Source organism: Plecotus auritus, assembly GCF_963455305.1.
Source record: "Plecotus auritus genome assembly, chromosome: 6".
NCBI classification, from domain to species: Eukaryota; Metazoa; Chordata; class Mammalia; order Chiroptera; family Vespertilionidae; genus Plecotus; species Plecotus auritus.
This window is the reverse complement of record NC_137773.1, coordinates 131,845,704-131,861,198: the sequence shown is the minus strand read 5'-3', so window position 1 is coordinate 131,861,198 and position 15,495 is coordinate 131,845,704. Positions and strand designations below refer to the sequence as shown.

Here is a 15,495-nt window from a genome sequence, read left to right as displayed (position 1 = left end):
TGGGTTAGGAGGTAGTTAACTTCCGTTCTTTATGCCTTTTGGGCGTCGTCCTCCAACGCGTGTTGGGGATTCCCCGGTCCCACCAACGGACACGTTGCACGCGCTGGACCAGACTCATTCCCTAGTGGACAACGAGCTGGCGGAGAGCCTGTGGCAGCCGCTGAAGAAGCTAGATCTAGCTGCTTCAACCCCCAGGCAAGGTCATACTGAAGATCTCTAATCCTAGGTCAAGACAAGAGAACTCCTATTTTCAACAATTCAGCTTTTAAGAGAAGCCAACAAGGAAGGCTTACTTCTGCTGTCTCCCAGAAGCATGTAAGATTGATTCCTTATGTTGAGGAAGTGGGAAGCCTTCTCACTGTAAAAATATTTATGATCTTAATGTTTTCCTGATTCAAAATAAGGCATACGTCTTGTGAAAAAAATGTATGAAAAAACAAGTTCCCGGTAATCTTCGACACTTCCCACATAGACCCCAATTGTTGGAGCAGTTTAGGATGCTCACCTGCTCTAAAGATCTGTTTCAATTTTAACTCCCTTGGAAATACTTTCTTGACTGACTAGATAAATCACTCCCACTCAAAGAATCATAACCGCTCTTCATAATTAAAACTTTACTTTTAATATTACCTATTGACAACCCTTTCGCCCACTTGTCTGAAACCTTTAAGAAGGGGACATCTGAAATACTTTCAACAATAAAGATAAAATTTTTAAAAGGAAGTTTTACGATCAATTATGAGAATGCAAATCAAAACCACAGTGATTTACCAATTTGATACTAAATAAGATGGCCAAAATAAAAAGATAATAACTAGTGTTAAGAATGTAGATAAATCAGAACCCTCATACACTGCTGATGGAAACATAAAATGGTAAAAGAACTTTGGAAACAGTCTGGCAGTTTCTCAAAAAGTTAAGCATAGACTTTCCATTTGACTCAGCAATTCCACTCCTAGGTATATAGTCAAGAGAAATGAAAACATGTCCATACAAAACCCTGTACACAAATATTTATAGCAGCATTATTCATAACTAGAGGTCTGGTGTACAAATTCGTGCATGGGTGGGGACCCTCAACCTGGCCAGCAATCTGGCCAGTTGTGGGGGGACCTCGGGAGGTTGGCCGGCTGGCCCAATTGGGGGGCCACATGGGGTGAGGGCGGGGGACATGGGAGGTTGGCTGTGGGTGCATGCACTGACCATCAGGGGGCAGTTCCTGTGTTAAGCATCTGCCCCCTGGTGGTCAGTGCATGTCATGGCTACCGTCCGGTAGTGAAGGTCGCTTAGGCTTTTATATATATATAGTAGCCCAAAGTGGAAATGACTCAAATGTCCATCAACTAGGGAGTAAACAAAATGTAGTACATTCATACAATGAATATTATTCAACAACAAAAAGGAATAAAGCACTGATGTATACTATAAACTAAATAAGCCTTGAGAAGTTTATACTAAGTGGGGAAAAAACTAGTCACAAAGGACCACATATCCTATGATTCCATTTGTATGAAGGGTTCAGAGCAGGCAAATCTATGGAGACAGATTTGTAGTTGCTTGGGGCTAGGAAGGATGGGAGGCTTGGGGATTATAGCTAAAGGGTGGAGGGTTTCTTTTTGAGGTGATGAAAATGTTCTGGAATTGATGGTGGTGATGATTACATGGCTCTATGAATTACCGGAACTAGTGAATTACAAACTTTGAATGAGGAATTGTATGGCAAAGTTGTTAACCAAAAATAAAATAATTTTAAAAACAAACCAAAAAGGCAGGACTCTAGTCTGTTTTGTGTGTGTGTTTTAATCCTCACCCAAGGACGGGTGTGTGTGTGTTTTGTTTTTGAGAGAGAGGAAGAGGGAAAGAGAGAAACATCGGTAGGAGAAATGTCCATCCATGGGTTGCCTCCCTGGTAAGCGCCCTGACCAGGGATGAATCCATAACCTACGAATGCACCCTGAATGAGAATTGAACCCACAACCTTTTTGATGAATCACAACATCCAACCGAATCACCTAGTCCGTTTTTATATTTCATTGTATTCCCTGGATTTGGCACACTATGACACTCATATATGGTTAAATGATAGAGGGTTGGTGAATAAACTATAGTATATCCATTCTATGGGATACTATCAAGAATTAGAATGATGTAGAACTATAAATTCTAATGAAAAGATCTCCAAGATACAATTAGTGGAAAAAGCCAAATAATGACAGTACTGTAAAGTAAAACAAAAGAGTAGATTTCCCCGGGTGTATGTATAAATGCACAAGAACTTTGAAGTAGAATCTGTAACAGTGATAGTTAGTGGTTACCTGTTTAACCCGTATAGAGAGTGAAGGGAGCCTTCCCAGAGCCTGAGGGAACCTGGTTTGGGAGTGGTAGTCAAAAGAGAGCTTTATCTGTACTTTAATAATCCACTTTATTAAGCCCAGCCAGCCTGGCTCAGTGGTTGAGCTATGATACAGGAAATCACGGTTCGATTCCTGGTAGCGGCATATGTCTGGGTTGAGGACTCAATCCCCAGTGTGGGGCCTGCAGGAGGCAGTTGGTCAATGATTCTCTCATTGATGTTTCTCTCTCTCCCTTCCTCTCTGAAGTCAATAAAAGTGGGTATTTTAAAAAATCTATATATATAAAATTTACATGCAATAAAGTTCACCTATTTTAAATATACAATTTTATAAACTTTAACAAATGTATATAGTGTAGCCAACACCAGAATCATGATATCATATCTATTGCCCCCAAAAGTTCCTTTATGCTCCTTTATAAGTCATCCTCACTTGCAGCCTCTAGCGCACCATTGATCTTCTAACTGTATCTTTGCCCTTTCCAGAATTTCATATAAATGAAATCATATGGTATGTAGTCTTTTGTGTGTGGTTTCTTTCTCCTAGCATAATGATTTTGAGATTAATCCAAGTTATATCACGCATCAATAGTTTTTTTCTTTTATTGCTAAGTAGTATTCCATTGTGTGCAGCAGGGGTCCTCAAACTACGGCCCGCGGGCCACATGCAGCCCGCTGAGGACATTTATCCGGCCCGCCAGGTGTTTTTGCCGCCGCTGCCTGTCCTGCTTAGCAGCCGACTCGTCCCGGGCCCGCGGTGCGCATAGGAATTTGTTCATAGTTTTTGTTTTAAACTATAGTCCGGCCCTCCAACAGTCTGAGGGACAGTGAACTGGCCCCCTGTTTAAACAGTTTGAGGACCCCTGGTGTGGAGATACCAAATTTTTCTATTCATTCACCAGTTGATGAGCGTTGGATTGTTTAAAGTTTTGGGCTTTTATGAATAAAACTTTTTGAACATTTTGGTACAGTGTTTGTGCATCTGCATTAAATTTATTTTCACAAGATTAATTTATCCATGCACTACTTACATAATGTAAAAAGTAATCTTCAAATTTGATGAATGAGTTAATCAGTGTTTAATATATATTCTTCCAGATTTTCCTCTCTGAAATACTAACATCTTTATATAAATGTTAATGGGATTTTACAGTGTGAAGTAACTCCTTTTATGATTTAATAATATACTGTGGACATTTAAAAATATCAGTACTTTAGATTTAACTCATTCTTTTTAAGGGCTGCATTCCATTGTATGCCTGTAAGGTAACTTATTTAACTTATCTGTCAAATTGTGAAACATGTATACTCTTTGATTCAAAAAATTCCACTTCCAGGAATTTGTTGTAATGAAAATTTCCCTCAAGTTTGCTATGTGTTACTTGTAAGAAGTTCATTGCAGAATTGTTTGTAATGGAGAAAACTGGAAGCATCAATCTTTTAAAAAAAGAAATATTTAAATCTCCCTTTGTTTCCCTCACTGATCACTAGCCCAGATATTCTAATTTTGCTTTTGCTTTGCTACATTTTATAAATTCACAATGATAAATTAGGAGAGAAATTAGACCCATTGCTGGGATAAAGATTTAATATTTTTTCCTAACAGTGCCATCCTAGGTGTTCTGTAGTTGCTTGTTCCAACTGGTGCATTCTGCAGAATGAGGTTGAATAAGAAAAACCTGCAAAGTTCAAAAAGAGTAAGCTGTTTTGTATTGTTGACAGCCTGTTGAGTAAAGCTCCATTTGGTAGAACTACCCTTCAGAAACTCCTTTCTCAGTAGTGACCCTGGGCAATCCAGAGCAAAAGCTTCTTTATTCAGGTGTGTAAGATAAAGCTATTTTGGACTCTACAATGAGTTTATCCTGCCTTTTAAAAAACTTTCCAAAAATTAAATGTAATTAAATATGTAACATTTAAAGAACACCACCAAGAAAATGCAAAGGGAAAGCAATCTGTTTTCTGCACTCATACTTTTAAACTATTTAAGCAATTTAATAGAATTGTTTATTAATTTCTGGGGTGAAGCAAAATACTATTTATTTTGTAATAACTTAAAGTCTCGCAATTACCTGAGAGACCCCCACATTTTCCTAGTTAATCTTTTTTAAGTTAAATGCTATTACAGACTGTCTCCCTTGAGAAGAACCTTCCTTTGTACTGGAGATACATGTGAAGAGTTGCTTAACAGTTGAGTAACTTAAAATTGCATTTTAGAAGCTTGCTAGATTTTTTTTTTAAATCTGTAGTCTTTAAGTAGCCTTTATGTTTTCAGTTTTATGTACAATTTCTTAAAACAATTTCAAACTGACTCTACGTTTCTCAAGACAAATGAAAATGAATCACCTTCTTCTAAATTTTAATTCATGTTTTCTCTTTACTTAAGTAAAATAGATGGAAAAAACTCTGATCTCCACCTCTAGCCTCCAAATCCTAAACCAAAAATAAAAAAATAAAATAATTTTTCAGATTTCCATTTAAGAGGTGCTACTTATTAAGTGGCCAATGGAAGTTATAAAACAGGATGTTAATGGCCAACTAAAATGTCTCTATGGTAAAGATAGGGAAAGTCAGGGTCAGAGAGGTTAAGTAACCTGCCCAAGGTCTCAGATAATAAGCAGAACTGAGATAAGAACCCATGTCTTCTGATGTCAGTACCCTTAACCATTATACTTAATGCTTTCTTATTTTTTAAAATGAGAAAATTGAGTCCCAGAAGGGGGAAAATGCTATTATTAATCACTTGTCATGTACTAAGTCCTATACTTCATTTAATCCTAACAAATTTGAGGAAAATGTTATGTTAAAGCATGTGCTCATAAATAACACACTACACTAGGGATTATGTTTTCATCATCCAATTTTTAAAATCTTTATTGTTGAAAGTATAACGGATGTTCCCTTTTTTCCTCCATTAAACTCTCCCTCACACACACACCCAGCCTCTACCATACTATTGTCGTGTCCATGGGTTATGCATACGTATATAAGTCCTTCGGTTAATCTCTTCCCACTGCCCCTCCACCCTCTTCTCTCTGAGATTTGTTAGTCTGTTCCATGTCTCTGGCTCTATTTTATACATCAGTTTATTTTGTTAATTAGATTCCACATATTAAGTGAGATCATGTGATACTTGTCTTTCTCTGACTGGCTTATTTCGCTTAGCATAATACTCTCCAGGTCCGTCCCTGCTGTCTCAAAGGGTAAGAGATCCTTCTTTTTTACATCTGCATAGTATTCCGTTGTGTAAATGTACCACATCTTTTGTATATTTTTGGTCAAGTCCTTTAAATTTAATAATGTAATGTTTTTGTTGATTGTGTATGTCCCATTCAAATTAGACCTTGGGCAGCTTCTTAAGGAAACTGTATAACTTCTTTTGACATTTTCAAAGCACTTGAGAGTATGTGTTCTAAAATAGTGCTAATATTTACTAGCAACAATAAATGTTATTGAACGTTTACTATCTGCCAAGCATTGTATTTATATCCCATTTAATCCTCTAAACAATTTAATCCATGTCATTTCCTTTGTTCTCTGCAAGAATTACTCAGCTGTTTCTAGTCCACTTGTTGTATAATAGTGTAATTTTTGCCCTTATTCCCTACCCCACCCCAACCTCTGTAAACTCCATTTTTATCTCATTATCTGACAACTCATCACTGATCTTGTTTAAAGTTCACGTTCTCTGGACATTGTTATTTACCTGCAATAGTGAAAGAGTATCTGTGCTTCTATGAAGAGTCATATCCACCCATTTTCTGTCTCAGGAGGGGAGTGGTATGTGAATTCCCTGAGTCTTTGGTTTTGCCCAATCTGTTAACTTCTCAGCCCCTCAAGCCTCTGCCATGAGGTTAAGACCTGCCCCTAGTTTCAGTGCCTTTTACTAGATCTTTATTTTAAAAGTTGTATTTATTCCATTTGATATTGTGGGAAAGTCTGTATAACTGGATCTATGCCCTCATCTTTCCTAGGAGTGTTTTATTTGCTTTTTAATAATTTGGGTAAACACTGCTAACGTGGAAGAGTATAAAGTCTGCCTGACTTGACTGAGTCAACATTCACCTACTTCCCTAATTTTTTAATTTAATAAATCTTTATTGTTCAGATTATTACAATTGTTCCTCTTTTTTCCCCCCATAGCTCCCCTCCATACGGTTCCCACCCCACCCTCTGCCCTTATCCCCCCCCCACTGTCCTCATCCATAGGTGTACGATTTTTGTACAGTCTCTTCCTGCGCCCCCCACACCGCTTCCTCCCCAAGAATTGTCAGTCCACTCCCTTTCTATACCCCTGATTCTATTATATTCACCAGTTTATTCTGTTCATCAGATTTTTTTATTCACTTGATTTTTATATTCACTTGTTGATAGACATGTATTTGTTGTTCATCATTTTTATCTGTACCTATTCTTCTTCTCCCTCTTCTTTAAGAATACCTTTCAGCTTTCAGCCGAAACCGGTTTGGCTCAGTGGATAGAGCGTCGGCCTGTGGACTGAAGGGTCCCAGGTTCGATTCCGGTCAAGGGCATGTACCTTGGTGGCGGGGACATCCCCAGTGGGGGGTGTGTAGGAGGCAGCTGATCGATGTTTCTCTCTCATCGATGTTTCTAGCTCTCTATCCCTCTCCCTTCCTCTCTGTAAAATATCAATAAAATATATTAAAAAAAAAAAAGAGTATCTTTCAGCATTTCATATAATACTGGTTTGGTGGTGATGAACTCCTTTAGCTTTTCCTTATCTGTGAAGCTCTTTATCTGACCTTCAATTCTGAATGATAGCTTTGCTGGGTAGAGTAATCTTGGTTGTAGGTTCTTGGTATTCATCACTTTGAATATTTCTCGCCACTCCCGTCTGGCCTGAATAGTTTCTGTTGAGAAATCAGCTGACATTCGTATGGGTGCTCCCTTGTAGGTAACTAACTGTTTTTCTCTTGCTGCTTTTAATATTCTTTCTTTGTCTTTTGCTCTTGGCATTTTAATTATGATGTGTCTTGGTGTGGTCCTCTTTGGATTCCTTTTGTTTGGGGTTCTGTGCACTTCCTGGACTTGTAAGTCTATTTCTTTCACCAGGTGGGGGAAGTTTTCGGTCATTATTTCTTCAAATAGGTTTTCAGTATCTTGCTCTCTCTCTTCTTCTGGCACCCCCATAATTCAGATATCGGTACACTTGAGGTTGTCCCAGAGGCTCCTTACACTATCTTCATATTTTTGGATTCTTTTTTCTTTTTGCTTTTCTGGTTGAGTGTTTTTTGCTTCATTGTAATTCAAATTTTTGACTTGATTCTTGCGATCCTCTAGTCTGCTGTTAGGTCTCTTTATAATGTTTTTTATTTCAGTCAGTGGGTCTTGCTAAATTTATCGGCATTTTCTAGAAATTCTTAAAAAACCTATAACCGTGGTTTTGAACTCTATATCCAGTCGTTTGCTTTCCTCCATTTCTTTAATTTGTGATCTGTTTCTTTGTCTCCTCATTTTCGTTGCTTCCCTGAGTTGGTAGAGTGGCTCTGTGTGCTAGGTGTCCTATAGGGCCCAGTGGCTCAGCCTCCCCAGTTACCTGAGGTGGACACTCTTGGTGCACCCCTTTGTGGGCTGTGTGCACAGTCTTGTTGTAGTTAAGCCTTGATTGTTGTTGGTATCACTGGGAGGAATTGACCTCCAGGCCAATTGGCTATGAGGATCAGCTGTGTCTACGCTGGGAGAACTTCTGTGCTGGAGACACCCTTATGAGACAAGATGCAGAAGCCTCTGTGCTCAGCTTGGATGGGGCAGAGTCTCAGGGTGGAGCAGACTGCATTGGTTTCGCGTCAGCCCTGCCCTATGAGGCCCCTGTATCTCAGTGTCCCGTGGTAATCGCTGCAAGCACCTCTGAAAGAAAGCCGCCCTCGAGTTCCGCCCACTGCCAGACAATCCAGTTTCTCCCCAAATGAGTCTGGGTCCCCAGAGTCTTGCCCAGCACTGGAGTTCAGTGCAGTCGGGAGCTTTGTCTCCCTCCCGTTTGTGAAAGCCAGCCGCGTACTCAGTTGCCCGCCCTCTCCGCACGCGCGCCTCGGTACCTCTGCCTTCCGCAGTTCCTCTGAGTCTCAGTGTGCTTTTCTCTTTCCTGACAGTCCAGTTTCACCCCGTATGAGTCTGGGTCCCCAGAGTCTCGCCCAGAACTGGAGTTCAGCACAGTCGGGAGCTTTTGTCTCCCTCCCGCTTGAGAAAGCCAGCCGCACACTCAGTTGCCAGTCCTCTCCATGCGTGTCTCAGTACCTCTGCCTCCTGTAGCTCCTCTGAGTCTCAGTGTGCTTTTCTCTTTCCTTCTAGTTGTAGAATTTCCACTCAGCCAGCCTTCCTGTGGTTCTAGATGATGTCCATTTTGTCTTTTAGTTGTATTTTTGAAATTGTTGTGCAAGGCAGCAGTTTAGGTGTTTACCTATGCCACCATCTTGGTTTCTCCTGAAGCTGGGGCGGACGCCATCAGGCTCGTGCAAATTCACAAGCTGGGTCCTCGGCAGCCCGAAGCGGCAGTGGAAGCGGCGGCGGTGACAGCAGCTCTTCCCCGGAGTCCCCGTAAGGAGACCGTGTGTCCTTGCCCCCCTGCCTGCGTCCGTCTACTTCCCTAATTTAAAATATTCTTCCTTAACCTGTTTTAGTTTCTTGGCAGGAAACTTTTTAAAAATAAGGAATATAACTCCTTGACTAGTTTCCTTCAAAGGATTCATAGCAATCACATTCCTAACTTCCAGAAGAACTGGTACTCTGTTTTTTTCTGAATTCTTTAAAGCAGAATGATTTTATAATGGGAATATATCTTGAGGCCACTAATTCTACTAAGATTTGTATTTACCATCTAACATTTATAATAGTTTCATGACTAGAGAAATCATTAGATAGGTTAAAGCTAAAAGACCACTTTGTACCATAGCAACATTAATGAAATAAGGTTATTTTACAAACTCTTCCTCTCCTTGCCCAAATCTCCATCTGTATACATATTTGAAATGTCTTACAGTAATTGAAATGTTTGACACATTTTCAATGCTACAAAACATAGAAATGAGAGGATTTACAAACAAAAGTGCTTTTTTCTCCAAAAATTAGATTTACTGACTCAGATAATCCTGTTTTCACGGCAAATGATTTATAATGTTAGTGAATAATCACCTAACATTAAATTTATATATCTATATGGTTCTTAAACTTTAACATGTATCAGAATTACGTGGAGGGCTTATTAAAATCAGATTGCTGGAATTTTTGCTTCTAGTCAAGATCAAGTTACATTGACCAGATTTACCTTCTCACATAAAATGAAAACAAAACAAACCAAATAAAATATAAGAAACAATGATTTTTTTAAGACAGTGAACACCAGGCAATGCAGGGCAATGATTCCTAAAGACAGAAAACAAATGCATTGAGCCCTTAGCCTGAGATTGCCTGTTTACTGCCCCGAGAATGTTTCTAGGCCACAGCATAGAAAGAGGGAGCAGAGGAGGAGCTTGGTAAACTCAGAGCTGACGGTCTGGGGAAACCAAACTTGAGGAGAGAATTACAAAGAGAATAGCATAGAAAGAAAAAGCCCCTGTACAGAAAGAAATCTGTAGAGGGTTCCCCTAAAATATTCAGCAGAGTGCTGGTTAGTACATACATATGAGGAAACTACCCAAAGCACAGAACCATAAGAAAGGATCAAATGGAACAGGGCCCAGGCTTGGTTGGGAACAATGCCTGTTCCCACCAGCCAGATTGAAAAAAAACTGGTAATTCATGGGACAGTGGGTAGAGTACTCAAGAAGGTCTTGCCTCAGTAGTGAAGAATAATTAATTCTAGACTGAGCACTGTTTTGGGCCTGAAAAAATTAACCGCAATCTAGAACAAAGCTCAAAAGATGTATAAGAATACAAAAATATCCGACACCCAACAAGGTAAAAGTCTGGCATCTAACCTAAGATAAGGCATGCAAAGAGGCAGAAACACATGGCCCATAATAATGAGATAATCATCGAAACCAACTCAGAACCAACACAGATATTATCTCAAGCAGAAACATGGAAGACATAAAAACCAACCAAGCTTTTAGAAATAAAAACTACAATGTCTGAGATGACAAATAACAGATGGAATTAATGGCAGACTAGACAATACAGAAGGAAAGATAGATGAACTTAAAGGCATAGCAATAGAAACTCTCCAAAATTAAATAAAAAGAGTAAATAAGAAACATGAAGAGCATCAGTGAACTGTAGGACCTCAAGCAGTCTAATACATGAGTAACTGAAAGAAGGGATGGACAGAGGACAGAAAAAATACCAGAAAAAATAATGGCCAAAAAATGTCCAACTTTAATGACAACTATAAAACTGTATATCCAAGATCAAGAAACCCAGTTAGTTAAAAGCCCAATAAACATGAATAAAACTATACCAAATCATATTATCTAATAACTCAAAATTAGTGATAAAGAGAAAATCTTAAAAGAGCCAGAGAAAAATAGACTTATTAACTACCTAGGAACCAAGATAATATGACATACTTCTTACTGGAAATATACAAGTAAAAAAGACAGTGGAGCAACATTTTAAAATACTGAAAAAAAAAGGGAGACAGCCTAGAAATCTATATCCAGCAAAAACACATTTGAAAAAGAAGGCAAAATAAAGATATTTTCAGACCACAAAAGTTGAAAGAATGCATTGACAACAAATCTGAACTACAAAATATGTTAAAAGCAAGTTCTTCAGCTCTAAGGAAAATTATACCATATTGATCTATGCAGAGAAATAAAAACACTGAAAAGGTTCAATATAAAAATGTATATGCAAGAATTTTTCTTACTATTTAAAACTTTAAAAAATTGACTAAACAAAAATAACAATGTATTATGGAATTTATAACATGTAAAATTCATGAACAATAATATAAAGTCTGGAAAGAAAAAGAAGTACACTATTGTACATTCTTATTCTATACATTAAATGGCATAATATCACTAGAGATAATCTGGTAAGTTAAAAATGTATACTGTACTACAAACTTTAAAATAATGAAGTGTTATACCTAGTAATCTCACAAAGGAGATATGACATCATAAAAATATTCTATTGGTTCAAAATAAGTCAGATAAAAAGGAAAAGGGAAATGAACAGAAGATAGGACAAATAGAAAACATCGCAAGATAGTAGATTCAAATCTAACCATTTCAATCATATTCATTGTAAATGGTGTAAATTAAAAGGCAAATTTTGTCTGACTGGATAAGAAAGCAAGAACTATATGCTACCTACAAGAAAAGTTTTTAAATATAAAGACAAAAATAGGTTAAGAATAAAGCGATGAAAAAGCTATGCCATGCTAACACTAGTCAAAAGAAAGCTGGAGTTCTATTAATATCACACCAAGTAGATTTCAGAGCAAAGTATACACAAATCTACAATTATAATCAAGAGATTTTACTAACCTCTAGTTAGAACAAGTAGGCAGAAAATCAGCAAGGGCAGCCCTAGCCAGTTTGGCTCAATGGATAGAGCGTCAGCCTGCAGATTGAAGGATCCCGGGTTTGTTTCTGGTCAAGGTCACAATGCCCGGGTTGTGGGCTTGATCCCCAGTAGGGGGCATGCATGAGGCAGCCAATCAATGATTCTCTCTCATCATTGATGTTTCTTTCTCTCTCTCCCTCTCCATTCCTCTCTGAAATAAATAAAAATATATTTAAAAAAAAAAGATCAGCAAGGACATAAACAAACTTGACCTGTCTAACCTTTATAAAACATTCCACCCAACAACAGCAAAATATACATATTCACAAGTGTACCCAGAACATTTACCAAGATAAACCATATTCTGGGCCATGAAACAAATCTTTATAAATTTACAAGGATTCAAATCATAACAAGTATGTCCTCAAGCCACCGTGTAATAAAATTAGAAATCAATAACAAAAAAAATTTTGGCACCTGGCTGGTGTGGCTCAGTGGGTGAGCATCGACCTATGAACTAAGAGGTCACGTTCAATTCCTGGTCAGGGCACATGCCTGGGGTTGTGGGCTTGATCCCCAGTGGGTGGCATGTAGGAGGCATCCGATCAATGATTCTCTCTCATCATTGCTGTTTCTCTCTTTCCCTCTCCCTTTCTCTTTAAAATCAATAAAAAAATTATTTAAAAAATTTTTTTAAATTAGAAGATATACAACTATTTGTGTTTTTTTTTGTTTTTTTTTAAAATATGTTTTATTGATTTTTTACAGAGAGGAAGGAAGAGGGATAGATAGTCAGAAACATCGATCAGCTGCCTCTTGCACACCTCCCACTGGGGATGTGCCCGCAACCAAGTTACATGCCCTTGACCGGAATCGAACCTGGGACCCCTCAGTCCGCCGGCTGACGCTCTATCCACTGAGCCAAACTGGTTTTGGCGATATACAACTATTTGGATAAGTAAATAACATTTCTAAATAATCCATGGATCAAGGAAATCCAAAAGGAAATAAGGTATTCTGAACTGAATGAAAAGAAATATAAAACATCAGAATTTATGGCACGCCACTAAAACAGAACTTAGTGGGAAATATTGCAATATACAAGATCAGTATAAATATCAACTAATACTAATATTTCGAACTGAATAGTTCAATGAAAAATTGAAAGCTTAAGTTTTTAAAAATGGTATCATTTACAGCATCAAAAATATGATAGGCTGAGGGATAAATTTGACAGAAGATGTGAAAGATTTGTATCCTGAAAACTACAAAATATTGCTGAAATTAAAGAAGACTTAAATAAATGGAAAGACATACTTTGTTCATGCACCAGAGAACAACATTAAGATGTTACCCCAATTTATCTATAGGTTTCATATAATCACAATCAAAAGCCAAGCAGAAATTTATGCAGAAATTCATAAACTTCTTCAAAAGACACATGAAACTGAAAAAACTCACAATTGGGAAAAATCTTTGCCAACTCTATATCTGAAAAGGAACTTGATACATAGAAAATTCTCTAAACTCAACCTTTAGAAATTAAACAACTCAATTTTTAAAATGAGCAAAATATATTAACACTTTACCAAAGAACATATACAGGTGACTAATAAGCTCATGAAAAGATGTTCAACATCACAGGTCATTGGAAAAATGCAAATTAAAATCTCAATGAGATAGCATTATAAGCCTATTTGAATAGCTAAAATTAAAAAGGCTGACCATACCAAGTGTTGGCTAGGATGTACAGAAACTGGAACTTTCTCATACTCAGCTGGTGGAAACAAATTAGTACAAACACTTTGAAAAAATAGTTTGGCGGTTTCTTTAAAAGTTAAACATTTACCTACCACATGATCTAGCCATCCCACTCATATCACTCTAGGAATTTCTACGGTAAGAGGATAAATATGGTCCATACAAAGACTTGTACAAAAGTGTTCACAGTTTATTTGTAACAGTCAAAAACTAGAAACAACCCAAATATCTATCAACAGGTGAGTAGATATTTGTGTTATCTATATATATATAAGCCTATATGCTAAGTGTCCGACCATTCGGTTGACCGCTCGACCAGTCACTATGATGCTCACTGACCACCACGGGGCAGATGCTCCGACTGGTTGGTTAGCTTGCTGCTGGGGTCTGGCCGATCGGGACTGGGCGAGATGGGCCAGACATGCCCTGGAGCCAACCTCCCTCCCGGCCTCTAAAATATTTCTTCTAATCAATTTCCTTTCAATGTGCACGAATTTGTGCACTGGGCCTCTAATAGCCATGTAATAGCAATAAAAAGAATGAACTATTGATACATGCAACATGAATGAATCTCAGAATCATTATGCTGAGTGAAAAAAGACTGCTCTCTGCATTGAGAGCAGCTCTCCTGCCACAGCCCTTCATTCCCTGAAAATATACTCCATACCAAATTTATCTCCACCTCCTCCCTGGTCAGGAGCACTTCTCAGCTGCTGAGCCAACCACTCTGCAGCAGTGCTGAAATGATCTGAGACACTAATAGGTGAGAACCACAGGAGTTTGGCAGCCTCATATCTCCTGACCTCACTTTTCCCACGTATCCCTAGCCATAACTTCCAAACCAGTGCCATTTCAAGGGACCTTGACACAGCAGCCAAGTTCACTAGGACTGCAGCTGCCCCAGTAGGAGTGGCAGGCTCTGGGGCTGGGACTGGAACTGTGTTTGGGAGCCTCAGCATTGGTTCTGCCAGGAACTCTTCTCTGGAGCAACAGCTTTTCTCCTACACCATTCTGGGCTTTGTCATCTTCTGGAGTACATGGGGCTGTTTTTCCTGATGGTAGTCTTTTCCATCCTCTTTGCCATGTTAAGAAGCCTTTGCACCTTCCATAGTTCTTTATCCCAAGTTTCATGTGCTCTGTATGTTCCTTTTCCTATCATGCCTAGGCAGCATAGGAAAAGCAGATGGCTCTGGGTTTGACAGAAGGAAAAAATGAAATATTGTATTACCAAGAAGGGGGAGGAAGCCATAGCCAGTTTGGCTCAGTGGATAGAGCATTTGCCTGTGGACCAAAGGGTCCTGAGTTTGATTCCGGTCAAGGGCATTTACCTTGATTGCAGGCTCCTCCCTAGCCCGGGCCCTGGTCAGGGCACGTGCAGGAGGCAACCAATCAATGTGTTTCTCTCACATCAATGTTTCTGTCTTTCCCTCTTTCTTCCATTCTCCCTGAAAAAAAGAGAAATCAATGGAAAAATATTCTCAGGTGAGGATTAACCAAAACAAAACAAAACAAAAAGCAGGAGGAAAAGTCAGACCAAAAAAGAAGTACTGTATGATTCCATTTATGTAAAACTCTAGAAATGACAAACTAATCTGTAGTAACAGAACACAGATCGGTGGTTTTGGGGGGAGGCAGGAAGGAGTGCAAAGGAGGAGGGAATTTTTGAGGGGAGACAAATATGTTCTTATCTTGACTGTGGTGATGGTCTTATGGGTGTGTTCAAATTTTAAAACATCCAATTGTGCACTTGAAGTATGTTCAGTTTATTGTATGTCAATTATACTTCAATAAAGCTAGTTTTTAAAAACACAAATTTCTGGATTCTACAACCAGAGCCACTAACTAAAAAATATTTACCTGTTACGTTAGATCAAAACCAATCATTTCAATGATTTTCTACTGAAATATAAAATTCAATT

At 38.4% G+C, this 15,495-nt stretch overlaps 1 protein-coding gene and 1 pseudogene across 2 annotated transcripts in view; one reads left to right on the top strand and one right to left on the bottom strand.

Annotated features, from left to right (window-relative positions):
- The window catches only part of DNASE1L3 (deoxyribonuclease 1L3), a 969,732-nt gene that overhangs the window by 455,239 nt on the left and 498,998 nt on the right, over positions 1-15,495 (bottom strand). The gene's annotated exons all lie outside the window — the stretch shown is intronic.
- LOC308251825 (ATP synthase F(0) complex subunit C2, mitochondrial-like) lies at positions 32-14,775 on the top strand (annotated as a pseudogene). The gene is made up of 3 exons: positions 32-195; positions 8,798-8,905; positions 14,200-14,775. The product of its transcript is annotated as an ATP synthase F(0) complex subunit C2, mitochondrial-like (transcript).